Source organism: Thamnophis sirtalis, unplaced genomic scaffold, assembly GCF_051295495.1.
Source record: "Thamnophis sirtalis isolate CommonGarterSnake01/CBP01778 unplaced genomic scaffold, rThaSir2_p1.2 scaffold_9, whole genome shotgun sequence".
Taxonomy (NCBI): domain Eukaryota; kingdom Metazoa; phylum Chordata; class Lepidosauria; order Squamata; family Natricidae; genus Thamnophis; species Thamnophis sirtalis.
Window position 1 is genome coordinate 14,021,125 of NW_028261389.1, and position 25,498 is coordinate 14,046,622.

General features: G+C 44.5%; 1 long non-coding RNA gene across 1 annotated transcript in view; it reads right to left on the reverse strand.

Annotated features, from left to right (window-relative positions):
• LOC148044043 (uncharacterized) overlaps positions 1 to 18,047 on the reverse strand; it is a 32,212-nt gene extending 14,165 nt beyond the window's left edge. Inside the window, exon 1 of the long non-coding RNA XR_015697647.1 lies at positions 17,788 to 18,047. This is a non-coding gene — a long non-coding RNA (uncharacterized LOC148044043). The remainder of the gene's footprint in view (positions 1 to 17,787) is intronic.
• Positions 18,048 to 25,498: the final 7,451 nt, after the last annotated feature.

Sequence of the window (25,498 nt, forward strand, 5' to 3'; positions counted from 1 at the left end):
TCAGCTCTTGCCTTTTTCCTTTTACATTTTTTTTTCTTTTCATGATGACAGGCAAGAGCAAAGTTGAAATCCTCTCTGAAACAGCTGGAAAAGGTACGTGTGGGTCGGAGGGAGAGGGAGGAATTCAAACTTCATCCTCAAGTGTAGATCCCTCCCCAAGTGCAGTTTGATTGCAGGCAGAGCAACGTTGCCATTTCAAACACACACACACACACACACACACACACACACACACACAGCTGGATAAAGCTATATAAGCCCAGCTTCACTGATTACAAGGTTGAAAAGGCAACGTGGCTCCGCCTAAAATCAAAGGCTCAGATTGGCTCCAATCCAACTTCTGTGTTTGTGTTTGTTTGAGAGAGAGTGAGTGAGTGAGAGAGGGAAGGGGGTAGGAGAGATAGTCCAATCCAACTTCTCTGTGTGTGTGTGTCTGTTTGAGAGAGGGGGGAGGGAGGGAGGGAGGAAGGAGGGGGTGGGAGAAGAAAAAGAATGAAGGAAACTTTTTCACAAAGGAGAAAAACAATGCTGTCGCTTTAAATCGGAACTGAGCATGCCTGGCTGTGGAATTCTGGGAGTAGAAGTCCACAAGTCTAAAAAAATTTGAAACCCACCACTATGTCAGTGCCTCACCAGCCATAAACCTCACCGCACGTCACTGTGGTCAAGCCATTGGACTAGAAACTAGGAGACTGGGAAATCTAGTCCCACCTTAGGCTCAAAGCAAGCTGGGTGACTTTGGGGCACTCATCCACTCTCTCAGCCCTAGGGAAGAGGCAAGGACAAACTACCTCTGAAAAGTTTCCCAAGAAAAGCTCAAGGACTTATCCTCGCAGTTGCCAGGACTCAGCCCTGAGTCAAAGACCCCCCCCCCCAAACCACCAACTACTTAGAGGAAAATTGACGTGTTATGAATGCCATATGCCGTTTCAGGTTGAGTTCTTCAGGACAGATCAATCCTTCAGTGTGGGCTGATCTTATGGAAGGCTTTTTTTGTTTTGTTTTGTTTTTAGTATAGTTGCTCCCAGCTGTGATTCCCCCATGTTCAATTTCTTTCTTTTTTTTAATCTATTTGCTTGGTGTTGCTATGGTGACACAGATGGTAAGAGTTAAGAAATACTGCCACTGGAGACATTCACCATTGTGGCCTTCTATAATATTCATTTCTCTCTAAACATGCAAGACCCTCCTGTATTTATTTTATTGGGAGGGTCAAAAAAATGGAAGTATATACTCAAGTTCAACATGCAATTCTAAGTTCCAGATTTCTAACTATTTAGTATGCATTAGATTTTAGTTAAAGAAGACCAGAGCACACACTCTGCCAAATTTCACCCAAAATCAAGATGAACTTAGAGTTGTCGGTCACTTCCTCTTCCTGGACCTTTTCACCCTAACCAGTGCTACAACTTTTCGTCATTGTATTATTACAAGCCACAAAAGATGGCTCTTAAAAGAAATCTATTCCCAGTACAACTAAGGACAGAGTGAATACTAGTCATAAACACAGCAGGCCAAGCCTGCCACCCACCCTTCAAAAACATCTGCTGGGGATTATATATGTATTTATTTTATTAGATAGGAGATGAGTAATAATGACCTTTGTTCTTTTCTATTCTTTAAATGTTCTGCATTTTTTCCAGGAGCAAACCTTTCACAGATATGGTGCCTCTGGAAAAGAAAAGTTTCCAAGAATGCACTGCATGATGTCATGCCTAAAATGGAACATGTATTGGAGAATACAATTCTTCATTTTTTAATTTTTTGATATGGTTGAAAGCAGGGGTGGGTTCCTGCTGGCATTACTACCGGTTCGGCGCCTGAAACATTTTGCTCCGCGCGCATGCGCATTTGCACTTAAAAAGGTCTGCGCATGTGCACAACATTTAAAAAGGAAAAAAAATACATTTTTTTTTAATGAAGATTGTTCTACGCATTACAGGTGTCTTCACTATAAGATGGCGCCACCGAGGATAGAACCAGTTGGGTCACGTGTCCAGCCGAGTTACTACCTATTCGGCCAAACTGGTCCGTATTGGTAGGAACCCACCTCTGGTTGAAAGACTAATCAATTAATCAACTACCTTGTTTTCCATAGTGGCATTCAGGGGTGGGCTGCTACAGGTTCACCCAGATTCGGGACAACCCATAGCTAACATTATGGCAGGTTCGGAGAATCTCCGAATCCCAACCCTGGCTGGCCCCGCCCCGCCCCACCCTTCCCAGAAATCTCCATGTAGCTCATTTTGGATGTGAGGTAAATGCAGGGCCCGCGCAGAGGCTTGGGGAGGGGTGAAAATGGGCCTCCCAGAAGGCCGGAAATGGGCCTCCGGAGCCTGAGGGAAGCAGTTTTCACCCTCCCAGAGGCTTGAGGAAAGACTCTGGAGCTTGGGGAGGGTGAAAATGACCCACACACACACACCATGGTGCAGGAGGCCAACTAGGCCATGCCCACCATGGCCACGCCCACCCAGCAACTAGGCAGAGAACCTGTTGCTGAAATTTTTAAAGGCCACCCCTGGTGGCATTATAGGTGTCTTCACTATAAGCCTCCTGTTTAAGGTCATTTTAGGATACTGCAGAAAAGACTGGAGAGCTTTTGATATCTTATAGACTTAACAAGGTGCTATAAATGAAACTTTCTCTCCCCTTTCTAACAGATTTTAAATGTTTTTATTTCAGAATTTCATTTAGAAGCCTTGAAGGAAAACTTGAAGGACTGCTGCACCAAAGCAAATTGTGAGTCCAACCTCACGTGGCCAATAAAGAATATTCAATTCTATTATTTTTCTCTTTCCTAGAGCTGAGGGAGAATGATTGGCACAAAGCCATCTCTAAAGAAGGACTGGATTGCACCTGGTGTCTAGTCTGGGGCTTTTAACCACTGCACCGAAGTGGCTCTCAAAAGAAATCAACTAAGTTACTAAAAGAATCACATTTTTAAAAACGGTCATTAATAAAATCACTAGTGCCAATCATTGGGGAGTCATATTGCCTTATTTCGAAGGAACCATTCAAACTTTAAACTGTTCCTGGCAAGCTATATATCCATCACATTAAGAAAGAAACAAAATAGTTGAAACAAAAACCTTGGTGAGAAACTATCTTGCTCCCAAATCTATAAAAATTCAATGAAGTCCCAAATTCTTATTTTTAGGGTCCCTTTTTGTCTAACTTTTCATCCACGTTTCAGCCAAAATCTAAAAAAAACCAATGAATTATTCCAGGGGTGGGATTGAAAATTTTTAGCAACCAGTTCTCTGCCAATTTGCTGGGTGGGCATGGCCATGGGGGTGTGACCTAGTCAGCTTCCTGCACCATAGTGGCGGGTGGCATTTTCATCCTCCCCAGGCTCCGGAGGCATTCCTTGAGCCTCCAGGAAGGCGAAAACATCCTCCCCCGGGCTCCAGAGGCCTTCCAAAGGCCAGAAACAGATCCGTTTCCAGACTTCCAGTACTTCCCGTAGGCGCATTTTTTGCCCTCCCAATATGGCCTGCACTTACCTGGCATGATGAATGGGCCGTGTGGAGACTCCTGGGAGGGTAGGGTAGGGGTGGGCGGGGCCAGCCAGTCCTTATAATTACCGGTTCGGTGAACCAGATTAAAATTAACATCAGGTTCGCCCGAACCGGTCCAAACTGGCTGAATCCCACACCTGGATTATTCTAACTTTAAACAAGCCTACTCTTTACTATTCATCTACTCTGATGGGGCATTTTAAGTTAAAGCTGGTTAAACTCACATTCATTCCTCTCTGTTGAGTTTCAGAACTTGCTTAGAAGAACCATCTGCAGGCTGGTTTTCATTCTGAATGCAGCAATTGGGTTTTGGGCTGTCTGATGTCTTAGCCAGGATTTCTTCATCATAAGGAAATGCAAAGTGAACCTTCTCCCTTACAAGTGGAAGGCCACCATCCTCTCAAAGATGGTGGGCCATTGCATTTTAACAGCTCTTTTAAACTATGCAAGGTATTATAGCATTTTTTTAAAATAACCACAGGACAAGGGAGAAAAACTGGGACTGTAGGAATTTACACCGTTATGCTTAACATCAATGCTTTCGAGTCAAACAAGAAACGATCAAAAAGTAAAGATCCTTTTGTGGATAATACCAGGTTTTGTTTATGAAAGTGGGTAAAATGTTTAAGGAAGCAATTCGGATTTCTATATTTAGAATTCTTCAGAAATGAACTCTGAAGTGGTGTATTAGGTGGTCATCCAAATACTAAGCAAATCAAGTCCTAAGGCAAAACTACTAAATTCCAGTCTTTGTACTCACAATCTATATTCTTAAGAGTTTCATCTCTCTGAAGATGTGCTGTTTCCCGCTGATGAATTACATTTAGGTGTAAAATGGGGAGGTAAAATATCTACTCTACGAAGATGTGGAGATCCTGGAGCTTTTTATCTTTGGCCCTGTCTCAGTTTTAGACAGTGGAAGTTCAGTGGAATGTCATCCTCAACCCAATAGAAAGAGACAATAAAAGCTGACATGTAAGGAAAGGGAGATTTTCAGATTAAGACTGAAGTATTTTGGATGTTTCAGATGGTGTTTCCAGCCACTTAGTATTCAGGCTGGAGTCTTGCAAAATATGCCTTTATTTATTTGATTGATTCCTATCGCTCTTTATTCCAGCAGAATAAAGCAGCTTCCACTGCTTTATTTTCAATGTCTGTCCAGGTTTCTCTCTATGCTATTATGGAATATAATCAACTTTTGGTCATTACAGAATACCCCATTTCCCCGAAAATAAGACCTCTCCGAATAATAAGGCCAACTGGGCTTTTGAGCGCATGCACTGAAATAAGCCCTGAAAATATTGCAACACAGCAGCAGCCATGAGGTGACCACGCTCGCCACCTCCTCCTGCACCTCGAAAATAATAAGACCTCCCCCAAAATAAGGCTAATTGCTTATTTCAGGGGTCAAAAGAAAATAATACTCTGTCTAAAATAATACATGGAAGGTTCAAAGTGGAGTACAAGGCATTTCCTCCTCTACTTTACATACACATGCCCAACAATCATCTTGCAATGAGGAAGATGTCTATCCATGCTATAATGGAATATAATCAACTCTTGGCCATTACAGAACAGCTGAGTTGGAAGGGACCTTGGAGGTCTTCTAATCCAACCCCCTGCTCAAGTAGGAGACTCTGAACAAATGGCTGTACAATTTCTTCTTTAAAACCTGCAGTGATAGAACACTCACAACTTCTGAAGGCAAATTGTTCCACTGTTAAGAAATCTCTCCTTGGTTCTAGGTCAGGGGTGTCAAACTCACATCGTCACGGCGGTGTCACGTAATGTATCACGACTTTTTCCCCTTTGCTAAACTGGGTGTGGTTGCAGCCAGTGTGTGGCGCATCTGACCCATGGGCCGGGAGTTTGACAGCCCTGTTCCAGGTTGTTATTCTCTCTTTGATAAGTTTCCATCAGTTACTTCCAGGGATGAGCTTCAAAATTTTTATCAAGGGGTTGTCTGGTTGCTGGGTGGGCATGGTGGGCATGGCCTAGTCGGCATCCACCATGGGGGGTGCGTGTTTCTGCCCTCCCTGGGCTCTGGAAGCTTTCCTCAAACCTCCGGGATGGCAAAAACAGCCTCCCCAGGCTCCAGAGGCCTTCTGGAGGCTGAAAATCAGCCTGTTTCCAGCCTTTCCAAACTTCCGGTAAGACCGTTTTTCACCCTCCCCGAGCCTCCTCGTGCACCCGGCACTTACCTGCATCCAAAACGGGCCGAGTGGGGACTTTTGGAATGGAAGGTGTGGGGAGGGGAGGGGATGGGTGGGCGGGGCAGGGCAGGGCGGGGCCAGCCAGGAGTGAGATTTGTGGGTTCTGCGAACTGCACAGAATCTTAGGAAGAGGGTGTTCCAATCTCCTGTGAACCCCCAGCAGCCCACACCCTGCTTACTTCTTGTCCTACCCTGCAGTAATTTGGATAATAAGTTGACCCCCCCCACACACACTTTTCTGTGACAGAATTTCCAATATTGGAAGATTACTATCAGATCACCCCTAGTCCTTCTCTTCATTTGTGAGTGTGTGTGTGTGTGTGTGTGTGTGTGTATTTAGAATAATCAGTTAGGCTAATTCTTCCTCCTCAAATATGATGAGCAGTCTATCACTTCAGTTCTACTATCCAGTTCCACGTACATAATAAGATACTCCACTCGGGGCAGCGGGGGGGGGGGGTTCATGCTAATCGTGAACAGACAACGGAGCTCAGAACCAGATCACACCAAAGAATATTTGAAATGGATTTTCCCAACATCTTTTTCAGAAGGCAGGCCTGAGGAAAGATCAAGGTCAGGGGTGCAAAACAAGGGATAAGGAGGCCAATCCTTGTTTCCCAATTTGACGAGATTTAGAAATGGGATGTTTGCTGTGTGACATAAAAGGAATCATCCCTATATATCATGGTCCTCTTCTGTACTGTCCTAATTTATCTGTGCCATCAAATGCAAATTCAAAGGTTGTACAGATTCACTGATTTGGGAAGGGACTCCAAAGTTTATTTAAAATTTTCTGGAAGGATGTATGGAAGAGGAACATCCTTACTCAGCTAGGACTGACTCCCTTTTGACACCTCTCAACCTTCTGATCACTCTCCGAGTTCTTTCTTTTGAATTTAACTATACATCCTGTTTAGGAAATGGGATTTCATCCCACGGAGCCTCCCTCATTATTATGGGTTGTTCTTTTCTTTGCACTATCCAGTAGATATTTTTGATGGTACAGCTATTCTGAAGGCATCTAGGTTTTTAAAATATCAGCCTCTTCCAACCCCTACAGCTGTGTCAACTCACCTAACTGAAAGTGTCATTCCCAAATAAAGCAACCGGCCAGAATTGAAAATGTTTCTTTCCTGTCTCTCCGCCCAAAAAGGATAACCATGGATGGACATCCCACTTCCTCAGGATAAGTGCTCCACCTGAATGAAACACTCGGCTTCCGACTTCCTCCCAACCCAGTCCCATTTCCTGTATGTAAGATATCTAATTTCTAGCCTTGCCTACTGATGTTGCTTTTGGACCATATGTATGGCTTTCACAATTTCTGAAAGATAAATGGCATTAAAAGATCCTCACTAATCTATCAACACGTCCATTGCACTTTCACCAATCTCTCTACATGTCCATTGCACCTTCACCAATCTATCTAAATGTCCATTGCATCTTCCCCAATCTATCTACATGTCCATTGCACATTCACAAATCTATCTACATGTCCATTGCACATTCACCAATCTCTCTACATGTCCATTGCACGTTCACCAATCTCTCTACATGTCCATTGCACATTGACCAATCTATCTACATGTCCATTGCACGTTCACCAATCAATCTACATGTCCATTGCACATTCACCAATCTCTCTACATGTCCATTGCACATTCACCAATCTCTCTACATGTCCATTGCACGTTCACCAATCAATCTACATGTCCATTGCACATTCACCAATCTATCTACATGTCCATTGCACGTTCACCAATCAATCTACATGTCCATTGCACATTCACCAATCTCTCTACATGTCCATTGCATGTTGACCAATCTATTTACATGTCATTGCACGTTCACCAATCTATCTACATGTCCATTGCACATTCACCAATCTCTCTACATGTCAACTGCATCTATGTGCTTTCTTAACAATAGGCTGATAATATATACAGGTAGTCCTTGACTTACAACCACAACTGAGCCCAAAATTTACATGGCTAAACAAGGCAGTTGGTAAGTGAATTTTGCCCCATTTTATGATCTTTCTTGCCACAGTTGTTAAGTGAATCACTGCACTTAAGCAAATTTAACATTTAAAATGAAATACACACATGCACACACACATGCACACACACTCACTCACAGCATCCCCATGGTCACATGATCATCATTTGGAAACTTGGCAACTGGCATGTATTTATGACAGTTGCAGTGTCCTGGGGTCATGTGATCACCTTTGGCACCCTCCTAACAAGCAAAGTCAACGGGGAAGCCAGATTTACTTAACACAAAGCAACAACCTGATCTTCCAGGAACTTCCCTGCTTCAATTTTCTACTCATAGCCTTCAGATTTGATTAGATTTTGTCAGAATGTGAAACAAGAGGGACCAAAAGTTTCTTAAACAGGAGAAAGCAATATTAGGAAGATTCTTTCTGCCCCACTTTCAGATCAGAAGTGCCAGAGATGCTGTTAAAGACAAAGAACACATATTTGCATTTATCGTTAATTCGTAACCAATTCTTTTTTTTTTATTAACTGAGTTCGCCCAACATATTAAAGCAGGGAACAAAACTCATAATTTACTTGTGGCATCCAGATTGTGCTGGCCACCTAGCCTACAGGCAGGGGTGGGCTTCAAAAATGTTAGCAAGGGGTTCTCTGCCCGGTTGCTGGGTGGGTGTGGCCATGGTGGGTGTGGCCTAGTCAGCCTCCTGCACCATGGGAGGGGGGCTTTGCCATCCCCGGGCTTCGGAAGCTTTCCTTGAGCCTCCGGGAGGACGAAAACGGCCTTAGCAGGCTTTGGAGGCCAGAAATGGACTCGTTTCCGGCTTTCCTGCCGGAAATGAGTTTCCGGCTAGGCCCATTTTTCACCCTCCTGAGCCTCCGTGTGTACCCTGCACTTTCCCGCATCCAAAACAGCCACGTGGAGACTCCTAGCAGGGGAGGGGCGAGTGGGCCAGTCAGGGGTGGGATTTGGGGGTTCTCCGAACTGCACAAAATCTTAGCTAGAGGTTCTCCCAAACCCCTGCGAATCCCCAGCAGCCCACCCCTGCCTACACGCCACATTTTGGTGGCAGGATTTTGAACTCTTTTATAAGTGAAGATAAGAGCAATTGACCTTCTAAAGATCTCCTGCTTCCATTTGCTCTTAAACAACATCTCAAAAATAACACTAAATAGGCCAATATCCTGCAAATGTCAAAGTGTTATAAGAAGCCTTCTACAAACATTGAGAAGGTTAGCAGACAAATTGGCACTCGGCCATATTCTAAACATTGCCTTCCTGGATGCGAGACCAGAAAGATGTTTCTTTTTTGTTTACTCTGCTATGGAAACCAGCTAACCATCATTTATTCAATAAACCAGGATGAAACAAATAAGAGCTCAGCACAATGTACAACCCAGGATCTGAGATTTTCCTGGAGTTTACAAGGGAAATGCTTAATATTCAATCCAGGAAATAAAACAAGGAGTAGGGAAGTATTTGAAAAATAAATATCCTTGAAAAGCTTTGTATTTGAACGTTTAAGTCTTTGCAGGCATCCATGGAAATTCCACCCTTACCTTAGAAGTTAAGTTTTTCTTTGCACTGTAACTGAACATGTTTTGTCTTTAATTCTTTCCCAAGATGTCGTGCATTCCATAAATGGGTAGCATTGCCAACTGCTCGAGTCCCGCAAGAAGGCTGCATACCAGTTTTAAAATAAGCTTCCCTGAAAAACCATAGCAACACTTTTGTGGCTTACATTTCTACCACTTCCAGATCTGTAGAGCTGCAGAGCACTTTTGCAAATGATAAACTGTGTCTTTGCTGGCAATCCTCCCTCTCTCCCGCCTTTTCATCTGGGTAATATTTAAATATTGCTTACCAATGCACTTATTAAACCAAAAAAACAACAACAGCTGAACTAAAGATGCAGGACGGTTAAACTTATGATGCATTTTGCATTCTAGTTATAGTTAGTTATAGTTTTATTGATTTGTATGCCGCCCACTCCCGAAGGACTCCGGGCGGCTTACAATAAAACAAGGGAGGGGAATAATACACAAACAACATTAAAATATACAACAGTCACAATCTCCGGGGGGCTGAATATTACGAGAGCCCCCCAGCCTGCTGGAGCAGCCAGGACTTAACAGCTTTGCGGAAGGCCGGGAGGGTAGTAAGAGTCCGGATCTCCACGGGGAGATCGTTCCAGAGGGCTGGCGCTGCAACAGAGAAGGCTCTCCCCCGGGGAGTCGCCAGCCGACATTGGCTGGCAGATGGAATCCGGAGGAGACCTAACCTGTGTGATTGAATTGGTCTATGGGAGGTGATCGGCAGGAGGCGGTCTCTCAGGTACCCAGGTCCGATGCCATGAAGGGCTTTATAGGTAACGACCAGCGCCTTGAAGCGGATCCGGAGACTAATGGGTAACCAGTGCAGCTCGCGGAGGATAGGTGTAACGTGGGTGTACCTGGGTGCACCCATGATTGCTCGCGTGGCTACATTCTGGACCAGCTGGAGTCTTCGAACACTCTTCAAGGGCAGCCCATGTAGATTCTCATTGATGAACAAGCCTATCCTTCAGTAGCAATGATATTACAGTCTCAAGACAAAATAAGAGTATCGGAGTTCCCTCATTCAAAATGTTAACAGTTCTTTTTTCTTTTTTTAGCCAAAATTGCAAAGGCCATATAGCTAGGAAAGTGATATTTATGCCGGAATTTAAATACATGGCAGTTGCCAAGTGTCCAAATTTTGATCATGTGATCATGGGAATGCTTTAATGGTTGCAAGAATGGCCTTGTCCCTTGTTGCAATGGTATTGTAACTTCAAGCAATCACTCAATACAAGTTGTAAGTAGAGGATTGCATGATCAGATTAACAGAGTTGGAAGGGACCTTGTAGGTTATCTAGTGACTATCTCTCTCTCCCTCCCTCCCTCCCTCCCTCCCTCCCTCCCTCCCTCCCTCCCTCCCTCCCTCCCTCCCTCCCTCCCTCTCTCTCTCTCTCTCTCTCTCTCTCTCTCTCTCTCAACATATATCATGTTTGCAATAATTTACCTTCTTTTCTAAATAGGCACAGTTCCCTTACCGGAACCATCGCTCACTCAAACCCACATACACACACGCACGCATACACACTCATGCACAAAACCATTTTTCTCCATTCCAATTCAGATCCTATAAATCAATTGCTCTGTGAAACATCTATGAAAAAAATTCAGGTGCTCAGACATGAAAATGTGCCGCTCAAACACTATACTTTCCTGCTCACACTGAAAAAAAATTAGAGGAAACATTGCTGCCTATAATCAATATAGGCACAGAGTTTAAAAAATTTAACATTTTCTAATGGTGGTGTGCCTCGTGATTTTTTTCATTAAAAAAGTGTGCCTTTGCACAAAAAAGGTTGAAAAACACTGATCTAGTCCAACCCCCTGCCCAAGCAGGAGACCCTACACCATTTCTGACATATGGCAGTCCAGTCTCTTCTTGAAAGCCAGTTTGGTCTAATGGTTAAGCTACCAGGCTACAAACAGGAGACTTGTGAGTTCTAATTCTACCTTAGCCATGAAATCCAGCGGGATGACTTTGGGCTACTAGTATAAATATGAGCCAGTTACTGAGCATCAGAATTTTGATCATGTGACGTTGGGGTTGATGTAATGGTTTTAAATGTGGAAAAATGGTCATGCCTCACTTTTTTCAGTGCAATTTGTCATTTTGAAGGGTCACTAAACAAACAGAAGAGAGTAGAATAAAATAGAACTCTTTATTGGCCAAGTATGATTGGACACACAAGGAATTTCTCTTTGGTGCATATGCTCTCAGTGTACATAAAGGAAAAGATACAAATCATAAGGTGCAACCCTTAATGATAGTCATGGGGTACAACTAAGCAATCAAATCATATTAGGAAACAATCAATACAAATCATAACGATACAAGCAACAAACTACAGTCATACAGACATAAGTGGGAGGAGATGGGTGATAGGAACGATGAGAAGATTAATAGTAATAGTAATGCAGCCTTAGTAAACCTCTTAGCTGACGTCATCACAGCGCGACAACAGCGCGGAGAAAAAAGCACGCTGTAAACGCTAAACCTAAAATTAACCCCTAAACCTAAACCTAACCCCCCTAAACCTAATCCTAACCCTAAACCTAACCCTTAACCTAACACTAAACCTAACCCTTAACCTAACGCTAAACCTAATCCTAACCCTTAACCTAACCCTAAACCTAACCCTAACCCTTAACCTAACCCTAACCCTAACCCTAACCCTTAACCTAACCCTTAACCTAACCCTAAACCTAACCCTAAACCTAACCCTAAACCTAACCCTAACCCTTACCTTAACTTGAATCGGCTTGCTTTCAAAGCGCTATTTAAAGCGCCCTTCTTTCTCCGCGCTCGCTGTTGTCGCCCTGTTGATGACGTCAGCGACGCGGTTTAATCGGGCGTGCTTTAGTCGAGCGCGGTTTTGTCGTGCCACGTAGTAAATAGTTTGACAGTGTTAAGGTTGTAAGTCGAGAATGGTTTTAAGTCGAGAACTACCTGTTGTAGTTGTAGTTACAAATGGTTGTAAGTCGAGAACTACCTGTAAAGACGTGTCTGCTGCTGTTGCAAATGAATAGCTTGGCCAACCAGACTGTTAGAACTTTTCTTATTTATATCTTGCTGATTTTATAGACTTGAAAAGGGAAGACTAGCTCCACCTTCTGGGGTTAAACTTGCATGGTAGTTACTTTCAGTAGCATGGGCTTTGCAAATGTTGGACTTCAAGTCTTTGAGAACGTAAGTCCCAAACATCTGGAGAACATACAGCATTTTGGCTAGGTTATAATAACTAATTCATATGGTTGCTGAAATTTCTGTTAGAAGATGAGAATGAAAGAGATCGTGGAGATAATTCTTTTCTTTTCTTTTATTAAAAAAAAAAAGGCAGCTTCCAAGGTTAGTTCTATTTTACAAAGCTTAGTTGGTGTCATTTTGATTATCATGGTTTCTTCCCGCAAATCCTAGGAATTAGAATCAGAGGAAAGCACAAGCGCAGGAAATCCCTGTTCCCACCCTTCTACTGCTGGAGAGGGAAGATTGAGTGCATGCATGAGAACAATCTCAGAAACAAGAATCTGACCTAAGCAACGTAAAATAGAATAGAGTACAGTAGAGCAGAGCAGGATAGAATAGGATTCTTTATTGGCCAAATGTGTTTGGACACACAAGGAATTTGTCTTTGGTGCAGATGCTCTCAGTGTACATAAAAAAGACAAGATACATTCGTCAAGAATCATAAGGGACAAACCTTAATGATAGTCATAGGGTACAAATAAGCAATCAGGAAACCATTGATATCAATATAAATCGCAAGGTTAAAAGCAGCAAAGCTACAGTCCTGCAGTCATACGTGGGAGGAGATGGGTGATAGGAACGATGAGAAGGCTAATAGTAATAGAAAAAGCAAGTTTTATATCAGAAAGGAGACGTGTATGAAAGGAAATGGATTAAAGACATAGGCAAAGCATAGCTAACCACATTGCACCAGGAAGGACTACATCAGCGGTAGTCAACCTGGTCCCTACCGCCCACTAGTGGGCGTTCCAGCATTCATGGTGGGCGGTAGGGGTTTCCTGTAACTCTGCTTTATAAATTTTATAAAGTAAAGTTACTTCCCTACTTTATAAATCACCATTACTGTGGAACCGGTGGGCGGTTAGAAAATTTTACTACTAACAGAGATGCAAAAGTGGGCGGTAGGTATAAAAAGGTTGACTACCCCTGGACTACATCCTACCAGCATGAGCAAATGGGGTGGCGGGGGGGGGGGGAGGAATGACTTCACATTAGTGATCCCATTAAAAAAAATATAAGAATAATAACAGACGTGATAGGCACGTCTTTCTTTCTTTTCTTTAAGATCTTTCTTCTTCTCTTAAAGAATAGAAATAGCATTTAGACTTCTATACCGCCCCATAGATCCCCACTCTGGGCAGTTTACAAGCAGTGATGGGCTGCTAACCGTTTTGCGCGCATGTGCAGAAGCGTCCAAGTGGAGTCTCCCGCCGCCGCCACCACTACCCGTTCAGCCAAACTGGGCCGAACCGTAAGCAATATTTGCATATTATCCCTAACACTCTGGCTCTTCATTTTACTTACCTCGGAAGGATGGAAGGCTGAGTCAACCTTGAGCCTCGTCAGGATCGAACTCTAGGCGGCGGGCAGAGTTTGCCTGCAATACTGCATTTAAAGCACTGTGCCACCAGAGCTCCTCAGAATACATGTGGTCCTCAATGTATGACCAGTTCTTCAACAACCAAAGTTACAATGGCACTGAAGAAAGGGATTAACAACCTGGGCCCGAAGTTTTGGCTATTACAGAACTCCCTCAGCAGTGATGGGTTGCCAATTTTTTTACTACCGGTTCGGGTGTGCTCGCGCATGACAATCTGGGCGGGTTGGTGGAGCCTCCCGCCGCCGCTACTACTGGTTCACCCAATCCGGGCCAAACTGGGAGCCACCCACCTCTGTCCCTCAGTCACATGATCAACATTCAGCGGCTTGCAGCCTGCCCAGATTTACAACTACAAGGGGACTTCAACCACACACACACACACCATCTATGTTCCTTCAACCTCACCCACCCACCATCTATGCATTCAGCCCCTTCAGCTTCCTCCCACTGCTGATGACGGTTACTCAGCCTGGCTGCTGGGTTAGGTTAGGCTGGGTTTCAGCTGCAAAAAGAAAGTCCAAAGCAGCACAGAACCATGAAATTCTAAGGCTGCTTGCTGCCTTACAAGGCCAGATCCAGGGCAGCCAAAGACCAGGGATGGGGGAAAGATGGAAGGCTGAAGGGAGTTGGCAGCTGTCCCTTACCTCACTGAGGCTCAGGACAGGGAGAATGTCTTGGATTGGGGCGGGTATCAGTTAACGACCCACAATTCTCAGTTAATTACATAACCGGGCCTTGTAGAATTGCATCCCCTAGGTCAGTGGTCCCCAACCAGTGGTGGGTTTCAAAAATTGTTCGAACCTACTCTGTGGGTGTGGCCTCCTTTGTGGGAGTGGCTTGCCACCCATGTGACCGGATGGAAGTGGCTTGCCGCCCATGTGACTGGATATGAAGATGCCGACAACACTTGTCAGAACCACCTTAAATTACCTCACACACAGCACTGGCATGCATAAGAATATGACGTAAACTTGTTTTTTAAAAGGCATCTTTGGTTTGCGTCAAAACAACTTCAACACACGCAATGTTCTGATTGCACCACAAACGCAGTAGTCATCCTTACCTTTCACAGAGGCACTGAGTTTTATAAATAGGAGCATGATAGTGTAGAATAATCATATCCAAGGACCAGTGGTGGGTTTCAAAAGTTTTTGGAACCTCTTCTGTAGGTGTGGCCTGCTTTCCGGGTCCACTGGTGGAACCTCTTCTAAGCAGTTCGGTAGATTTGACGAACCGGTTCTACCGAATAGGTGCGAACTGGTAGGAACCCACCTCTGTCCCCAATCTTTCCCACACTAGGAAGTGGTTTCACGGAAGACAATTTTTCCACAAAGAGTGGTTACATGCGCAACCAGATCCCGCACATGTGCAGATGAAGCTTTGTCCATTTTCCCGCCACTTGCACAGCCAATTCCTAACAGGCCGTGGACCAGAGGTGGTATTCAGCTGATTCTCACCAGTTCAGTCGAACCGGTAGTGTGGGCTGTGGGAGGCTCCGCCCACCTGCCCCAACATAATGCATGAGCGCGCTCACATTTGCAAACTGGTAGGGAAGATAAGTGAGTTCCACCTCTGCTTGTGGACTAGTAGCTGTCCGGAGCCCAGGGGTTGAACCCTGCACTCAATGATGAAGTCACACTATGTATTAAATATTTGATTTAAATAAATATGTTTTATTAAAAAAATAAATGCCAGAATGAAGGAGTGACTCAGTGAAGCATTCCTACTGAATTGTCTCTGCTTTTCCTCTGTTTTTATTTATTTCCTCTTGTGGACCCTTTTGTTTTAAAAAACAAAAGAATTAGTTTTCCTTATCTTCCATGCAATATTTTACCCTTGTTTGGATTGCTATAACCTTTATTTATTGCTGTTTACAAAGAAAAAGGAAAGCTAGCTGGCTAATGCCAGTTCATCAAAGTGAAGGAGATTGTACAGCCTTGGTTGCCATATCTGCTTGCCTGCATCCTCTGAAGAGCCTTTAAAAAAAACAGTGGGGTGGGGTGGAAATGGGGATTTTACAGTATCCTTCCCCCAGGAGTAGGGAAGGAATGGGGATTTTACAGTCTCCTTCCCCCAGGAGTGGGGAGGGAATGGGGATTTTGCAGTATCCTTTCCCCAGGAGTGGGGAGGGAATGGGGATTTTGCAGTATCCTTCCCCCAGGAGTAGGGAAGGAATAGGGATTTTACAGTCTCCTTCCCCCAGGAGTGGGGAGGGAATGGGGATTTTACAGTATCCTTCCCCCAGGAGTAGGGAAGGAATAGGGATTTTACAGTCTCCTTCCCCCAGGAGTGGGGAGGGAATGGGGATTTTGCAGTCTCCTTCCCCCAGGAGTGGGGAGGGAATGGGGATTTTGCAGTATCCTTCCCCCAGGAGTGGGGAGGGAATGGGGATTTTGCAGTATCCTTCCCCCAGGAGTAGGGAAGAATTGGGGATTTTGCAGTATCCTTCCCCCAGGAGTCGGGAAGGAATGGGGATTTTGCAGTCTCCTTCCCCCAGGAGTGGGGAGGGAATGGGGATTTTGCAGTATCCTTCCCCCAGGAGTGGGGAGGGAATGGGGATTTTGCAGTCTCCTTCCCCCAGGAGTGGGGAGGGAATGGGGATTTTGCAGTATCCTTCCCCCAGGAGTCGGGAGGGAATGGGGATTTTGCAGTCTCCTTCCCCCAGGAGTGGGGAGGGAATGGGGATTTTGCAGTATCCTTCCCCCAGGAGTGGGGAGGGAATGGGGATTTTGCAGTATCCTTCCCCCAGGAGTCGGGAGGGAATGGGGATTTTGCAGTCTCCTTCCCCCAGGAGTGGGGAGGGAATGGGGATTTTGCAGTATCCTTCCCCCAGGAGTCGGGAAGAATTGGGGATTTTGCAGTATCCTTCCCCCAGGAGTCGGGAAGGAATGGGGATTTTGCAGTCTCCTTCCCCCAGGAGTGGGGAGGGAATGGGGATTTTGCAGTATCCTTCCCCCAGGAGTGGGGAGGGAATGGGGATTTTACAGTATCCTTCCCCCAGGAGTGGGGAGGGAATGGGGGTTTTACAGTATCCTTCCCCCAGGAGTAAGAAAGGAATGAGGATTTTACAGTATCCTTCCCCCAGGAGTGGAAAGGGAATGGGGATTTTACAGTCTCCTTCCCCCAGGAGTGGGGAGGGAATGGGGATTTTGCAGTATCCTTCCCCCAGGAGTGGGGAGGGAATGGGGATTTTGCAGTATCCTTCCCCTGCCACGCCCATCAAGACACGCCCATAGAACTGGTAGTAAAAAAAAATTGAATCCCACCACAGGTACTAACATTTGGTGTGATCTGGATTCTATCCCTCTATTAATGCACTCAGCAGTGCTGTTTTAGAGAAAATGATCAGTGCTACTTAGATAAAGCCAAGGATGCCATTGTAACTCTTTTTTTTCCAAAGCATTTCATCTCCACTATTTCAAATTCATTTCAACATATTAATATATCTTTCCACTGCCCTTTGCTTTCGGGGGAAATGCTCAAAGGATTTTTATGAAAGGGACCATGGACTTGAAAATAACCAAAGTGGGGACATACAATAGCTTTCAAAAAAAAAACAGGATAACCCAATTCCACGGAGGAAGGGAGTGATGGCATCCAAGCCAGGCATTTGCCGTCATATAACTTGGTTAGTCTGAAAGCCGCAGGACCTTCTGGCCTGCTTTTCTTGCGACAAACCCAGCTACTCCCCTGAAAACTGTCTAAACAGGAAGCCTGACTAAAATAAATGAGCCCTAAGTGGAATCAATCATGCTGTTTTCGAAAAGCACTAAGTAAGCAGTTTTAAGCTCACTAAATTACAGCGCGTTTAAAAAAAAATGACTGGCAAACTCACGTGGCCGTTGAAATTGCTCAACTCGGTTTGAGTTGCTTTCCCCCTTCTGCCATTTCCTTTGCTTTTCTTCTTTCTCCTTCCTTGATCCCCAACTTCAAATGGTTTTCTTCCTGTCCCTTCCTTGCAAATTATTGTCTTCCAACCGTTAATTCCCGTAAGTTGCTGGATTTGCTTCAGTGGGGCATCTCTGTTCCCAAGTATTTTTCAAAGATTCCTGTTCGTCTCTCCAGCCAGCAGGAAATGCCTGACTATCTTTCCTAGGCAAATAGATGGACCCTGTGCCAAATGCTTTTGGGGGGGGGGCTTTTTCGAGCTGTTTAGAAGTAATGTACCCCTCCAGACCTATTGTTCCCCCCCTTTCCCTCCCCCTCCATTTATTTTAATAAAATTATAAAGTCCGTGACCCTAGCATGTACCCCAAAGCAAGGATTAAAGCTTTAACCACAGAAAAACAAGCGTAAATAATATAGCCATTGTTCTGAACCAGTCCTTTGGATTAAACAGTAGTCTCGTGTAACACACTGTTTTGTCTACTTTTTTTTTGCTGTCTTTTCTACTGCACTGCAATCAATATATTCATCAGTAGACTTTTCTCAGCCTAGGAGCATGATTGCCAGCTGTCTAGATAAGTGTGTTCAGTTCCAGGTCAGCCTAATTCTCCAACAATGTAAAAGCCTCTTTCTGGCTTGAAGGGAATTACTTTAGACTGTAGGCAGTTAAAACCCACCCCTCTCCTAGAAGAATGAAATATCCTGGGAAATATTGAAAAGGCAGAATATTGTATTTCCCTGGATAACAAATGGAGAAATGTGTTTTTTAGGCAGGAAATAGACTCACTCTTAATAGCCCCCACCTTTGTCAATGGGCCATTTAAAAGCCTGGGTCAGTCTGTTCTACATAACAAAGATGTCCTCCCTTCAGCTCCAGGGAGATGGGATTAAGGCATGATAGTATTAGCCCTTTACCCATCTCACCACAGGGCACCTGGGAAGAAGTAATGCTCAAGCAAACACAGTCTACAGAGGGGCCCTACATGGCCCCATGGGAGTCTGACAACCAATCGGAATACAAGATCAAGAGATTGACACACTTTCTACAATTTGTAATGGAGGATGATTCTGTTTGTTTTTATTTTTAAAAAAATTAAAAATTATATAATAAAAAGAGATCAAGAGAGGGTATAAAACCAGGGACTTTCAGCATCTCATTCTCTTTTTCTTCTTCACCCAACATCTGGAAGCATGTGATCCCACTTTTCTGTTCAGGAGATCAACCCATGTGGTCCTGTCCACCATTAAACCATCTTTCCAAGCAGCCTCCATGCTTCCAGTGTCTTTTTCCCCACTTGGAGCCGAACCCAGAAAGACATTTCTTCCAAGACTGCGGAAGAAGATGGAATTAATTAATGGAATTAATGCCTCCTTACTTCGTAGCAAACCTGGGAATTAAAACATTTTTCCTTACAGTTCAGGTTGCAGTTGTTTGTCCTTGTAAGGAGGAGGATTAAATCCAGTACAATATAGTTATTCCTCAACTTACAACCACAATTGAGCCCAAAATTGAGGTTGTTAAGGGAGACACTTGTTAAGTGAGTTTTGCCGCATTTTATGACCTTCCTTGCCACAGTTGTTAAGTGAATCACTGCAGTTATTCCATTAGTAACACAGTTGTTAAGTGAACTTGGCTTCCCCATTGACTTTGCTTGTCCAATCATCCCAGGGGTGGGTTCCTGCCAGTTCTAACCTCTTCTATAGAAGAGGTTCCACAAATCTACAGTGCCGTTTAGAACCGATTCCACCTCCCCCCCCCCACCCGTCCACACATCAAGATGAAGAGCGAGAGGAGGAATTCTGGGAGTTGAAGTCCACAAGTCTTAAAGCTGTCAAATTTGAACACCCCTGAGGGGTTTTTTTTCTAAAGGGTTAGGGGTGCAAGGGTCTTGTAACTTGACAGCTTTAAGACTTGCGTGTTTCAAATGCCAGAGATCCTGAGCCAACATTTTGGTTGCTAAGCAAGAGCATTGTTAAGTGAGTTTCACCACATTTTACAAGTTGGCCATGCCCACCCAGTCACATGCCTGCCAAAACACTCCCACCCAGTCACATGGCCGGCAAGCCACTCTCACCTGGTCATATGGGCAGCAAGCCACTCCCACAAAGCAGGCCACACCTACAAAAGAGGTTCTAAAAAAATTTGAAACCCACCACTGAATCATCCCAAAAGGGGATCGCATGATCCGGGAGCCTGCAACCATCATAAATATGAGTCGGTTGTCAATCATCTGAATTTTGATCCCATGATGGCTTCCCCATTTATTTCGCTTGTCAAAAGGTTTTTAAAAACGGATCACGTGACCTTGGGACACAACAACGATCATGTGTACAAACCAGTTGCCACGCATCTACATTTTGATCGCATGAGCATGGGGATGCTACAAGGACCGTAAATAATCAATCAAATATTTGGGATCACCACACCAAAGTAAACAGCCAATAGGGGCATCTAAGTTTTGGTCTACCGTAAACTCAAGTCCTACGGGCTGGATCTGTACCGTAGGGTGCTTAGATCTGGCCCACGCGGCAACCCTGGAAACAGCGAAGGACCGCGATGCCTCTGCTAGCGAAAACAGAGCACGGGAGCGCCACACACAGCCCCCCCCCCCCCCCCCGAGGCTCCATTTTCAGCCACGACAGCCTCCTGCAGCCCTCCTCCTGCCAATGAAATGGAGCTCGGGGGGGGGGGGTCACATACACACCAGTGGTGGGTTTGAAAAAAATTTGGAACCTACTCTGTGGGTTGGCCTCCTTTGTGGGAGTGGCTTGCCGGCCATGTGACCTGGTGGGGGTGGCTTGCCAGCCATGTGTTTTCTTTCTCTCCTTCTCTCTCTCTCTCTCTCTCTCTCTCTCTCTCTCTCTCTCTCTCTCTCTCTCTCTCTTTCTTTCCTTCCTTTTGTCTCTCTGTCCCTTTTTTCCTTTTTCTTTTATCTCTCTCTCACTCTTTTTCTTTCTTTCTTTTTTCTTTCTTTCTTTTTTCTTTCTTTCTTTATTTATTTATTTCTTCCTTTCTTTCTCTTTCTCTCTCTTTCTGTGTCAGTCTGTCTGTCTCTGGGGGGGGGGCGCAGTGGTGGGTTTCAAAAATTTTTGGAACCTCTTCTGTAGGTGTGGCCTGCTTTCCGGGTCCACTGGTGGAACCTCTTCTAACCGGTTCGGTAGATTTGATGAACCGGTTCTACCGAATAGGTGCAAACTGGTAGGAACCCACCTCTGATACACACACCCCGAGCTCTGTTTTTGCTGGCAGAAGGTTGCAGGAGGATATTGCGGTCAAAAATGGAGCCCAGGCGGGCCGAGTGATGTTGAGCTGGCCACGCCTACCCTTGCCACACCCATCCTGGCCATGCGCCGCCCCCCCTCCTCCCCGAGGTCAAATATAACCATGATGCAGTCCCCAATGAAATCGAGTTTGACACCTCTGATTTTCAAAACTTTTGTCAATTATTACATTTGCTGGAAACTCTGTGGACATATCAATAATGTTTATGGGTTCCTTGTCTTTAGTTTTTTTTTTTGAAGATACCAAAACCTGCCTTATAGTCAATCATACTTGTTGGGTTGACTCGATGCAAACCCAGTCACTGTAGCTTCTAAACCATGGGTCATAGTTTAATGGGGTTTGTGAACCCATTCAATTATAGTTTATTCCAAAAAATCATGGTTAAGTCAACCATGGCTTAGTCAAATGTGCATTGGCACCCTATTTAGCCACTTGCCAGTCCAAGAAGGCAATTTCCAACTTTTCAGAAAAAAAATATTCTAATCAGTGCCTGTGTGTTAGAAAAGCAGAATAGGCAAAGCATTATTAATTTGAGTTACATCCTGCTTTCTTGCCTAGGTGGACTCTGGACTTTCTGCAGGCCAAATATATATCATTCTGTAATGTCAGCCTAAGTTTAATCCACTGGAGTCTGACAGCTCTGCCTTTTACTGACTCATTACTCATCCAAACATTTGCTATGCTGAAATAACATTTTCCTGCATGTCCGAATAATGTATTGGAAGATTAGCCTGCCTAGCTTCAAAAGAAGCCACCAGAGCTTTTGTGCATAATCTGGAACCAGGCCTGTGACTTCAAAAAAGAAGAAAGCATGGATCGTCCCGTATAAAGGAGGAGGAAACATGTTGCAATCACATTTCATAGTCGTCCCATCTGGCTTAAATATGCACCGCACCTTGTTCATCTGCCATGAGCCAGATGCTCAGCTAGACAATACAAATGGTGTCACTGGCCTGCACTGAGAGTCCTTAGGTACAGTTGCAGCTGTTGGGTCACTGATGGCAATGTTGGAAAAAAATATCCATTTGGTTCAGTTCCAAGCTGGGAGATGGACACTGGAAACATGGAGGCTGATTGGAAAGATGATTTAATGGTGAACAGAACTACCAGGGTTTATGGTTCTGGTGCAGCTGACAAAATGGAGTTGAGAGTGGGTGGGTTTTTATACCTTCTTTGGGCTTTGTATTTGAGCTTCCTGTTCCTGCGCAAGGACATGTCCTTTAATAGTTCCATTGACTGTTGTGAGATTCCTATGGGGTCATGTAAAGGTTATGTAGGAGCAGGGGTGAAATGCTACCAATTATGGCCAGTTCGCCTGAACTGGTAGTAAAAATGCTACTGGTTTGCCTGAATTGATAGTAAAAAAAGCTAAAAATAAGTTTAATAAAAAGTTCTGACGATCAGCGTTAAAAAGTAAAATTTGTGCCTGCACCGAACAGACAGGAATGCCAGCAGCAACCCACAGTGCTCCACACCTTTTCTGACAGGACCACATGATATGAGGGGGTTTTAATTCTCTCTGAGCTTGGTTGTTTTTATACAGACACTTCATTACCCAAACTAGGTACCATCATAATTGCTAGTAAAGAATGGGCTTTGCTCTCAGTTTATATTCTAGTGACTTGCACTTCAGCCACTAAAGTATAAACTGGGAGCAAACTCCACTCCCTACTAGCACTGATGACATTACCTAGTTTGGGTAAAGAAATGTCTGCACAAAAACAGCTAAGCTCAGACAACATCAAGGATCGTCATTTCAACCCTGAGCTACAAATATTCTCCTTTATTGGTACTATAAAGGTAAAGGTAATGTTTCCCCTCACACATATATGCTAGTCATTCCCGACTCTAGGGAGTGATGCACATCTCGGTTTCAAAGCTAAAGAGCCATCGCTGTCTGAAGAAGTCTCCGTGGCAATGTGGACGGCATGACTAGACGCCGAATGCGCACGGAACACTGTTACCTTCCCACCAAAGGTGGTCCCTATTTTTCTACTTGCATTTTTACATGCTTTCGAACTGCTAGGTTGGCAGAAGCTGGGACAAGTAATGGGAGCTCACTCCGTTACATAGCACTAGGGATTTGAACCGCTGAACTGCCGACCTTCTGATCGATAAGCTCAGCGTCTTAGCCAGTGAGCCAGCCTCAGATTGGTACTATATGATGTGCTATAAATCACTTTAAGGACATAGGTAGAAAAACCAAAATGAAGTAAATAAATCAAGTATGGTGCATGGGAAGATATTGATATTCTTGGATTTAGGTTCAGAGGTGATTGAATAGCCTGACAGAGGTGTCTTTTCTCTTGAGTGGATTTGGCCCAAGGTTATATCTTTGCAGAGCCCAGGGTCTTAATAGCTCCAGCTCTTCCGACAGGCCACAAGGAAGATTAATTGTATTTAAAGAGTTGTGATCTAGTGCCATTGTTTTCTTTCTTTGCTAAAGGAGGAATTTTTGGCTTCTGAACAGTAAGAGAAAAGGATGGAGGGAAAATATGCTTCAAACATTCAAAACCAGTCTGGCTTTATTTTATTTTTTCAATCTCCTGAATTTTCTTCATATAACGGCTAATCCATCTATTGAATGTAAACAAAAATAAGATACCTTTATAAACGTTCATTGCAGAAGAACTCCTGCACTGTCAGAGACGGTTGCAAGGAGTTTTTAATTTAATGTAATTTAATTTTAAGAAAGCGTTCTAAAAGATATCTCAAAAGAAATAGTTCCTACAATCATTTTCGCTGGAAGGTATTGTGGTAATCGGAAGCACAAGCGGCTAGCTACGTAAGCCCCACGCTGAAGTATCAGACGCAATTGTGATAGATTATAGACAGATGTTTATGCAAGACAGAACTGGGATAAGGTGGAGTCAGATTGGGTCAGATCAATCTTTGTTTATAGATTGATGATCTGCTCTCAGAAAGTCCTGATCAAAAGATCCACCCATGTTGTTTTGATTTTGCAATTGAGGAATCTGAGATTATAGCTGGGGAGGTTCCAGCTACATGTTATGTATTTGTTAAAATCGTAACAGCTTGTCATTCTGGAAAATATGTCACCCTTCAGATGTTGGAGTTTAATACTCATACCTGATAATTGGCCATGCCAGCTGGTACTGATGGTGATCCGAGCCCAATTACATATGAAATGACACTGGATAATCACTGTATGAGGTTAGAGGTGTTAACAGCTACCAAAGTGGGGCTGCAATGATTTGGATGACCAGTCTTGGCAGAAATAGGTTAGCTTTTCTTGTGTGTCCTTTGGCCAGCCACTGTTTCCCCAGATTGTGGTGCCCACTCTATGGTGGGTAATTTTTTACTTTGGCAAATTTAAGATACAGTATGTGGACCAGGGCTGGGTTTCAACCGGTTCGCACCGGTCCCTGCGATCCGGTTGGTCGCCGAACCCGGAAGTAAGTAACTTCCGGGAACGGCGAAGCCCCCCCCCCCCGCGCCCGCCCGCGCCCGCACACCCGCGCCCGCTCCTTACCCGTTTTTTTTGAATTTTGCGCTTTCCACGCATGCGCAGAACGCCTGCGCGATCCTCCAGGAGCAGCTGGAGCATCGCGCAGACGCTAATACGCATGCGCGCGCCACGTGCGTGCGCAAGGACGCCGCCGGCCTCGTTCCAACCGATCCGGTTGGAACGGGGCGAGAAACCCACCCCTGACGTGGACCTCAATTGCCAGAATTCCCCAGGATGGATGGATGGATGGATGGATGGATGGATGGATGGATGGATGGATGGATGGATGGATGGATGGATGGATGGATGGACGGACGTACAGACAGATGGATGGATGGAAGTCTGGGTACCAGAGGTAGCATTCAGCAGGTTCTGACCAGTTCTGGTGAACCGGCAGCAGAAATTTTGAGTAGTTTGGTGAACCGGTAAATACCACTTCTGACTGGCCCTGCCTCCATCTATTCTCTGCCTCCTGAGTCCCAGCTGATCGGGAGGAAATGGGGATTTTGCAGTAACCTACTCCTGGAGTGGGGTAGGAATGTAGATTTTACAGTATCTTTCCCCTGCCATGCCCAGAAAGCCACACCTACCAAGCTACCCCACGCCCACCAAGCCACACCCAAAGAACCAGTAGTAAAAAAAAAATGAATCCCATCACTGCTGTGTACACATATCCACACAGATAGGCTCTCTTTCTCAAGTACTAGATTTTGAAAAGCTGTATTCGTTTGAGGAGGGAAAGGAAGTTTTATTCTGCATCTTCAGCACTATTATTCAGTGCTTCAAATAAACAACTACTTATTGTGACAGATGCATTAATAAAACCATAGGATAATCATTTCCTCCAGCTGTTCATTTATTTAAAAAACTAAATGAAGTCCAGAATAAAAGGAAAAAGAACAAACATTT